This window comes from Rhinolophus sinicus, chromosome X (assembly GCF_036562045.2).
Source record: "Rhinolophus sinicus isolate RSC01 chromosome X, ASM3656204v1, whole genome shotgun sequence".
NCBI lineage: Eukaryota > Metazoa > Chordata > Mammalia > Chiroptera > Rhinolophidae > Rhinolophus > Rhinolophus sinicus.
The window spans coordinates 73,772,130-73,780,759 of NC_133768.1; positions in this window are offsets into that span (position 1 = coordinate 73,772,130).

Sequence of the window (8,630 nt, forward strand, 5' to 3'; positions counted from 1 at the left end):
TTTTACCAACACATTTCCAAAAGCTTTGGAAACTCTTCTGAGGTGACCAATGGTCTCCTTTTCTGTGGACCCAGGGCCATTCTCTGCAGTAACCAAGAGCACTGGAGGAGGCCATCTCCCCACCAGCATTTTCCTCGCCATCTTTGGCCTGAGCCAGAGCTTGAAGCTGATACTCTCCGGCCACCCCATACTAGACACACGTCCCCAGAGCCTGACTCCTGCTTTTCTGATTTCAGCCAATTAAGGGAAATGGGTTAATGCTATTGGCATGGGCCCCAGGATGCCTGTGGTGCTGGCACAGTCACATTTTTTCAAGCTGTTGTCAAAGCACTGTGGATAATGGGCAATTTCATCAGCAATGAATTGAAAAAAAAAAACTGCCTCAGCCAGAACTTGTACTGCCAAAGGGGCAGGGGAGAATCAGCTGCCAGCATTGCGAAGAGGCCATGAATTTATGTCTTAGGCTAAATTTCTCCAAGCAGTGACTTCGGATGGGAGGAATAACTGCATCCCATTCCCCATTCTGTAGGCTGGAAGCCAGGCTGTGGGTGTGTGTCTGGAGTCAGGAGGAGGTTCTTCATGGAGTGGGAGGAAATGACCTTTGAGGGTTCAGTCTTGGGCCCTGGCAAAATGTCCTGGATTCCAAGTAGGTCTCTGGGTTCCAATGCCCCGACCTGCTGGAAGCCACTGTTAGGTGGAAATTATGGAAGCCCTCCTTCTCACAGGAACAGAACTGCTTGTTTCACTTCAGTGTTTTAGCGACTCCTTCCCACCCATACCAAACACCCACACACCCAGGCCTTGGGTGCTACCCATGCTCCCAGCATCACGGGGATGTGCTCTGGCACCCACGCTGACATTTCCAGCTGCAGGTTCGGGACCTATCACTTAGGAATGAGCTCAATTTTAGCTTCCCTTCCCTCCTGTCTATGTCTGTCTTTCCCTCTGGGTGTTGATTCCTCATTCTTATTTTCACGGCTTTGACTAAAAGGAATATGCATTTGTACTATGTTGGGAGCCTTCAACATTTGATCCCTGCCCTTAAATATGCAAAAACAACTGTATATGAGCACTTGCCATATGTCAGGCACTGTTAAGTACTTTACGTGCATGATCTCATTTAATCTTCTTAAACAATCCTTTGAGAGAGATACTATGATCAGATACACTTCTCAGAGGAGAAAACTGAAGCCTAGAGAGGTTAAGTCACTAGCCCGAGGTCACACAGCTGGTAAGTGGTAAGCTGGTGAGTTTTCAAACCCAGCCCAGACTTTCTACTGCTACTCTACAGTACTCAGTCCAGCCCTACCTTTGAAGCACTTCCCCTGGAAACAGGCATGGATGCAGCCACACTCATGAGAAGATGGCTTGTAATTGTTGCTTGGGGTTCAGGCAGTACATGGGTTGTAACAGGTCGTTGGGAACATTGGGATGTGAGGTACAGGATACTGCAAGCCCACCTGAAACCTTCCCCGCCACCTTTCTTCACTGGACTGCCCTAGTGCCACACATATCTGGGAGCCGGGGAAGGAGCAGTATATGTATATGGAAATTTGTGGGTAGAGCAGTTGTGTCCAAAAAGCCGCCATCACAATTATGGGCCCCCACCACAGTTTCCTCAAACTGGAGTCTCCCAGAGAATGTGGTTGTGTGCCAGCAGACGCAAAAAGCCACGGTTACGATGTTGCCCATACTGGTGCATTTGTATTTTTTTCAAAAATTTGGGAGGAAAATATGTGGGTGATACATTAAATAATTTTATGTACACCTATAAAGAGGAATGCAGAAGTTTCATGCCTTGTAAATAATACATATCATTTCACAGACACTTGAGACTCGTGTCTGATACTTCTGGCTACATTCCCAACCCGCCTCCCAGCATCCAGGTTCACTCTCTTCTATCACCAGACATATTTTGGTGGAAATGCGGGACATGCTCAGGGTCTAACTGGTGGCCTGGGTCCCAAGGAGAGGACATCTAGGACTGGCCTACTTCCATGGCTCTGGGCACAGGTGGAGGTCAGGCACTAATTCAGGGATATGCACTAGGAGACCTGGCATGATGGGGTGCCAGGAAGGAATGTTAGGAGGAGATGGGGTAGTGTTAGCAAAGGCTCCAACCCCTCCCCCATCCCACTGTGGCCTGTTACACACTTTGGCATAGGGTCAGCCCCGGCCACACACAGAGGGAGCCAGATTCTCTCCAAGCCGGAGATTTCTGCATCTGTAATGAGAAGCAAAGCAGGGAGACGTGGAGGCTAGGATGAGCAGCTCCCCCCAGAATCAGGGCTCAGTTCTATTTTCAGCCCAGCCACTGCCTTGCCATATGATCGGGTACAAATCATTTCACCTCTTTGGGCCTGTTCTCGAAAATGAAGATGACTGAGTCTCTGGCCTCCCTCTGTGCTTCTGAGGATTAATGAGGTGGTGCTGGAAAGCCAGCTATAAAAATTCTGAGTTCCTGGGTGGCCGGTTAGCTTAGTTGGTTAGAGCATGGTACCCTTAACAACAAAGTTGCCGGTTCGATCCCCACATGGGCCACTGTGAGGTGCGCCCTCCACAACTAGATTGAAACAACTACTTGACTCCAAGCTGATGGGTCCTGGAAAACCACGTTTAAATAAAAAAAAAAGTTTAAAAAAATTCTGAGTCCTAGCTGTACAAGCTTAACAACTACAAATAAAACTGCCCCATTTGCAGCTGGTCCACAGAAACTAATGAAGCTTGCACCAGGAACCTGGAACTGGAAACTTGGAGGGCTGTTTTCTTCAAATATCGATTATTCTCAGTCAAAACCATCTTCTGGTCACTTCCCCTCAGAAGGTATATGCAAGCTCTCCTGCGCAAGCCCGTCTTTCGAAATTGGGAAGCCTGCCTGCTACCTCAGTGGATAACCCCCATCCTGGGGTGAACACAGTCAGGTGGACCCAAGGCTCTTCTTGGCCTTCAGCCAATAGCCTGACTTGCTTCTCTGACATCCTCCTCTCACTTCATTTTCATCATTCTTGCTGGAAGCAGCTGTAATTGAGGGAGGCTTGAACTTCAGCTATTTCTTCAACATTTAGGCTTAGCTCTCAGGAAAGGGCTTTGAACTCCAAACTCAGCCAGCTTCCCAATGACAGCTTCGAGTTCTATCCACTGTGCCCAGTGTTTAGTTCTCATGCATCCCACTCCCACACTAGCGGTTTGCCAACCCATGGCAACAGGCCCAGGGCAGCAGGAGAAATTATTTTCAAAGACCCTCAGGGGACGGGGTGGTTCAGCTCTTAGCATCATGGCAGAATGACTGTGGGAACAGAGCCAGGAATGCAGTTTCCAGACTCTCGGCCTCACGTGGAAAGGTGCTGGCTCAGGTAGTAAATGGCCATCAACTGTGATTGGATGGCCATCAGCTGTGGCTAGTTGGCCGTCAGGTGTAACCAGTGAGACATTGGCCACTAATATAACTGCCGTGGCTACGCTAGCAGAAAAGTAGGGGCTAGCAAGAAGATGCTGGCTGAGCTAGCAAGAGCGGATCGCAGTTAGCAAGTGAGGTTGGTTGGCAGAGAGAAGTGGACGGCAGGTTGCAGATAGTGTGGCTCCTGCTTCCTGTGTCTCCAACCCAGCCGCCAGCGAGATTATAGTGGTATGACTCCCCTATCTATGGCTCTGTGGGTGTTTCTTTTTGGCCTCACCGTATCCTGCATTCTTATGTGGGGAGCAGGAGCTGAGACCCCACATGCCACCCTGCATGACATATGGCGCGAGCAGGGTACCGTGCCGGCCAGAGCTTTCCAAAGGGCGGTGGAGCAGTTTATAGGTATGAAAGCTCAGTCTCAGGAAGACCAGGAGGAGCAGCTGCCAGACAGCTGCACCCCCGTGGAGGGGTGGGAAGATATGGACAGTTCCCCAACCAGCATAGTTCGGAGAAAGTGAAGGTTGTTGCAGCCCTGTGGGCTGGGAAGTGCTTGCTGAGACCCTCACCCCCAGGTTGGGGAGAACTTGGAGCCCTCGCCCTGCAGAGAGGGTACACATTGTGAGGCTAATGCACAGCCCTGGTGAATGACTGTGGACTATGGGGAATGGGCTCCATCCCTGATTTGACGGACTGCATGACTCTTTGCTTGGGAACGTACCACCATGTAGTGGAACTGGCGGATGTTTGCTTTTGTGTCTCGACCGGCCGTCGTCGAGAATATGTGAGAAACTCTGGCTGTTGCCCAGAAAGACTGGCTATGCCCAGAAAGACTGGTGGTACCCTGAGAAACCCTGGCTGTGCCCGGGAAGTCTGGCTGTTGCCCAGAAAGAGTGGCAGTACCCTGAGAAACCCTGGCTGTGCCCAGAGAGAGTGGCAGTGCCCTCAGAGGCCCTGGCTGTGTCCGGGAAGACAGGTGGTACCCTAAGAAGCCCAGGAAGTCTGGCTGTGCCCAGAAGGACTGGTGGTGCCCTGAGAAACCCTGGCTGTGCCCAGAGAGCCTGGCTGTGTCCAGGATATTGCATTCACCCCCAGGCTCCTCACACAGGGCCCTTTGCAGAAGACGCTTGTCATGTAGATTGTGAGGCAAGACCCTGTAGGGGTGGACTTTGGGGACAGAGCCAGGAGTGCAGTTTCCAGACTCTCGGCCTCACGTGGAAAGGTGCTGGCTCAGGTAGTAAATGGCCATCAACTGTGATTGGATGGCCATCAGCTGTGGCTAGTTGGCCGTCAGCTGTAACCAGTGAGCCATTGGCTACTAATATAACTGCCGTGGCTACACTAGCACCAAAAATGGGGGCTAGCAAGAAGACGGTGGCTGAGCTAGCAAGCGCAGATTGCAGTTAGCATGGTGGGTTGCTGCTAGCAAGTGGGGTTGGTTGGTTGGCAGAAAAGAGAACGGCAGGTTGCAGATCGCGTAGCTCCTGCCTCCTGTGTCTCCAACCCAGCCGCCAGTGAGACTATAGTGGTATGACTCCCCTTTCTATGGCTCTGTGGGTCTTCCTTTTTGGCCTCACCATGTCCTGCGTTCTTATGTGGGGAACGGGACCAGAGACCCTGCATGACTCCCTGCATGACAATAGTGACAACCCTCTAGGCCTGCCCACTCTTCAAAATGACCTTGTCCTTCTCTTCCTCTCCGCAAGAAAAAACTGACCAATAATATGGACCTATGTTAGGTTTTGAGCCTTCTGATTACCAAATAAAGCAATTTGTGCTGCAGCTGAGGGCTTCCTGAAAAGTTAGATATAGTCATATCCAATACAGAATGCAATGAATCTCATCTTTTAATTGGTATGCATGCTGTGTGACCTTGGCTGTTGGAAATCCCTTCTCTCAATTATGGGATTATGACAATGGGGAGTGTCCAAGCCACTGAGGTAATATGTTCTCTTTGCCTTCTCTAGAAACCTAATCACTTGATCCCTCAGCCTGCCACCCCTACTTCATATAAATTTGAGGATAAATTTGCGGCATGGGCAAGCCATTTGCAGTTTCTTGGAAGTGACTACAACTCCTGCTTCCTATTATGATTTAACGGGAAAAAAAAATATATATGGCAATGGCAGGACTCTTGGCCACCAAGGACAGAGGAATTGGTAGGAAAGGGAGAGCAAGGACAAGCATTCCCACCTCTTTCCTAATCTGGCACAACGGGAATGTACAATGCCTCTAGGGACCTGAAAAAATTCAAAGAACCAAATAGAAAATGGACAGATTTCCCCCATGCTAAACAATGGAAGAGACATTGATTTCACTTGCAGTTTCTGCAGCCCTGAGCCCACGCTAGCTTGGCTCTGTAACAAGCTGCAAGCAGGAGCCCTACACCAGGAGCCAGTAGACTTTGGTTCCACATGCAGCTCATCCAAGAACTAGCTGTGTGTGACCTTGGGCATTCACTTCCCCTCTCTGAGTATCAGTTTCTTGCTATATGAAGTGAGTGGGTTGAACTAGAGGGCCTATTAGCTTTTTAAAAGTACACATTCTTCCATTTAAGGATCTTTTAAACAAAGGTAAGTACTTCTAGCATCACCCAAACATTCCCCAGTCAGTAATTAAACTGGGAGAACTCCCTAGCTCATAAAAGTTAGACTCCACAACAAACCATAGAGACCACTTGGCCATGTGGTTTTCATCAAATCCCCTTCTGTCAAGAGGGCTGAAATCTCCCGTCTCTTAAATCTCTAGATGATTCTAGACTCCTGGGATACCAACCTTGTATAATAAAGCCTACATCCACAGGAAACAAACTCACGGGAACCCTAGGAGAATGAAACATGTCCAAAGGGTCCAGCCAAATCCTACTTAAGGTAAAACAAGCAAACTTTGTTTTATGAGATAAATCTTGTCTTAAGAAAGTTATGTTAATAAAACCATGGATTACATATGTGTCCTTTGATCTTTCAAAGGAATCCTACATTGCATCCTTTTGAAAAGCCATTACGAGTCACCTCGGAATTTATCTTCAGTGTCAATACAGATTTTCAGTTCAATCCTTAAGCATTTAAAATGCATCCACCCCAAGGCTGGGTCTATGGGGCTGTGAGAGATGCTTGGTCTCTACCCTCAAAGAGCTTGCATGCTCGCTGAAGACAGAAAAGGAGAGTTTGGAAGTCCAGAGCCCAATGGAAGGGCCAACTCCTGAGCTGGTGAGCTCAGCATGGGCTGCAGCACATCAGGCAGTCTACAAATGTGATGCCCTTTCTGGCCTTTGAAAACCCTCTGGTGTGCTTACAAAAGTAAGACACCCACTGACCATCAGTTTGGCATTGAACTTCTATTGGCTGAAACAGTGAGGTCAGGGATATGAACAATGAGGACAGGTCACACAAGAGTGCAGAGGGAAAAATTGGAACACAGGCGGGAGATAGAAAAGAGAAAATATTTTTAAAGAAATGCTAATACCCAGAAGGAGCAGGAAAGTTTGCTTGAAGGTGACAGGGAGACCCAGGTAGTCAAAGATGATGCTATTATAAACCCAGTGCCCTGGGATTGAAGTGGACGGCCCAGCAAAGGGAGATTTTGCTGCAATTACTTATTTCTAGTCCTGCAAGGAGTGGGAGGAGAGAATGAAGACTTCTTTTTCTCTGTCTTCTGTTACAGTATCGTTTACAAGTCTTCATTATAAAGCTTCCTGAGGAAAAGGGCGTGTTTTATTTACTTCTGTAATCTGAAGTCTGAGCACTGTACTTTGCCCATAGTTGCTGCCCAAGAAATACCTACAGAAGAAATGACTGACAAATGGGTGGATGTAGAATCTCCTATAATGCCTGGGATCTCAGAAGGAGGCAAAACCAGACCTGCCCTCTGGGGAAAGGGGATTGACGGAGCCCTTCCAATGGGGAGGGTGTTCACAAAATTCTCCCAGTGGCCCTGAGCTTTGGAGTTAATTGGAAATATGAAATACTGGCAAGAGGGCATTCTTCAGCCTTTTCTAGAACAAAATAATTTATGCAAAATAATTTCCCACCCCCTTTCTCTCTAGCTTAAGGACCAGGTTTCCGCCTCTCAGGACTCTAGCCCTTACCCTCAGCACCCTGAAACTGGCATTCAAAGCTCTCCACAATCTGGTTTTGTGTGGGTCAGGGTGAACCGGAGAAACAGCCAGAGTAGGAGATGCATATTAAGGGATTTATTGTAAGGAATTGGCTTACACCATTGTGGGGGTTGGCTAGGCAAGTCTGAAATCCATGGGAAAGGCAATCAGGAAGGACAGGCTGGAATTATCAGACAACAGCTGAAACTGCAGCCCACAAGTGGAATTCCTTCTTCCTCAGGGAAACCTAAGTTCAGCTCCTAAGATCTTCCAACCAATTGAATCAGACCCAACCAAATTGTCTAGGAAAATTTCTACAGAAAGACAACCATTATGAATGTTAATTACATTTACAAAATACCTTCACAGCAACGCCTAGATTAATGTTTGGTTCAATAACTGAGACCACAGCCTAGCCACGTTGACACATAAACTTGACCTTCCTAGGCTTCTAGTTAGTTGCCTGTCCTGTTTGAGCTCTCAACACACCTTCCCTCACCTCACCTCTCCCCACATTTGCCTGCCTCCGCCTTTGTTAAAATCCTCTCTGCTCTCTATCCCCAGGTTGCAATCTGAGGCCCATTTCCTGTAGGACCCTTCCCAAATCCTCTCAATGTGATTGCATTTCTCACACCCCCATATTTTGTAAGTACCTGTCTTGCCTGCTAGGGGGAAAGGATTGTATAGTATTCATTCCCTGTGTGCCCACCTTCCAGAGGTTCTGGCATATGGAAGGATCTCAGCACATTTCTTTTCAATTATATCAAACTTACAGAACCCACCACCATTTACATATAAATCAGCCACATTCCTTTTCAAATCCTCGCCTCTTAGGATCCCATATATATTGTCCCTTTTCTGATGATTTAATTTGTCTTCATTCATCCATCCTTAAGGGTCTGAGGGCACTTTTTTTCTAAATTATTTTAATTCAAGTCTCTTTAAACTTTCTCCTCAGGACTACCTTACTGTAGATATTGTCTAAGGCCCATCTACCCCTAAAGAGTAAGCTCCTACCCCCTTGTCCTGATATTGGTTACCATTCCAGAAAGGAAAAAGGAACAAGGATAACAATATTATTTGCACACATATTTACATTGTGGAATTTGGTGATCAGATTACCTAGTGTTTGCTCTAAGG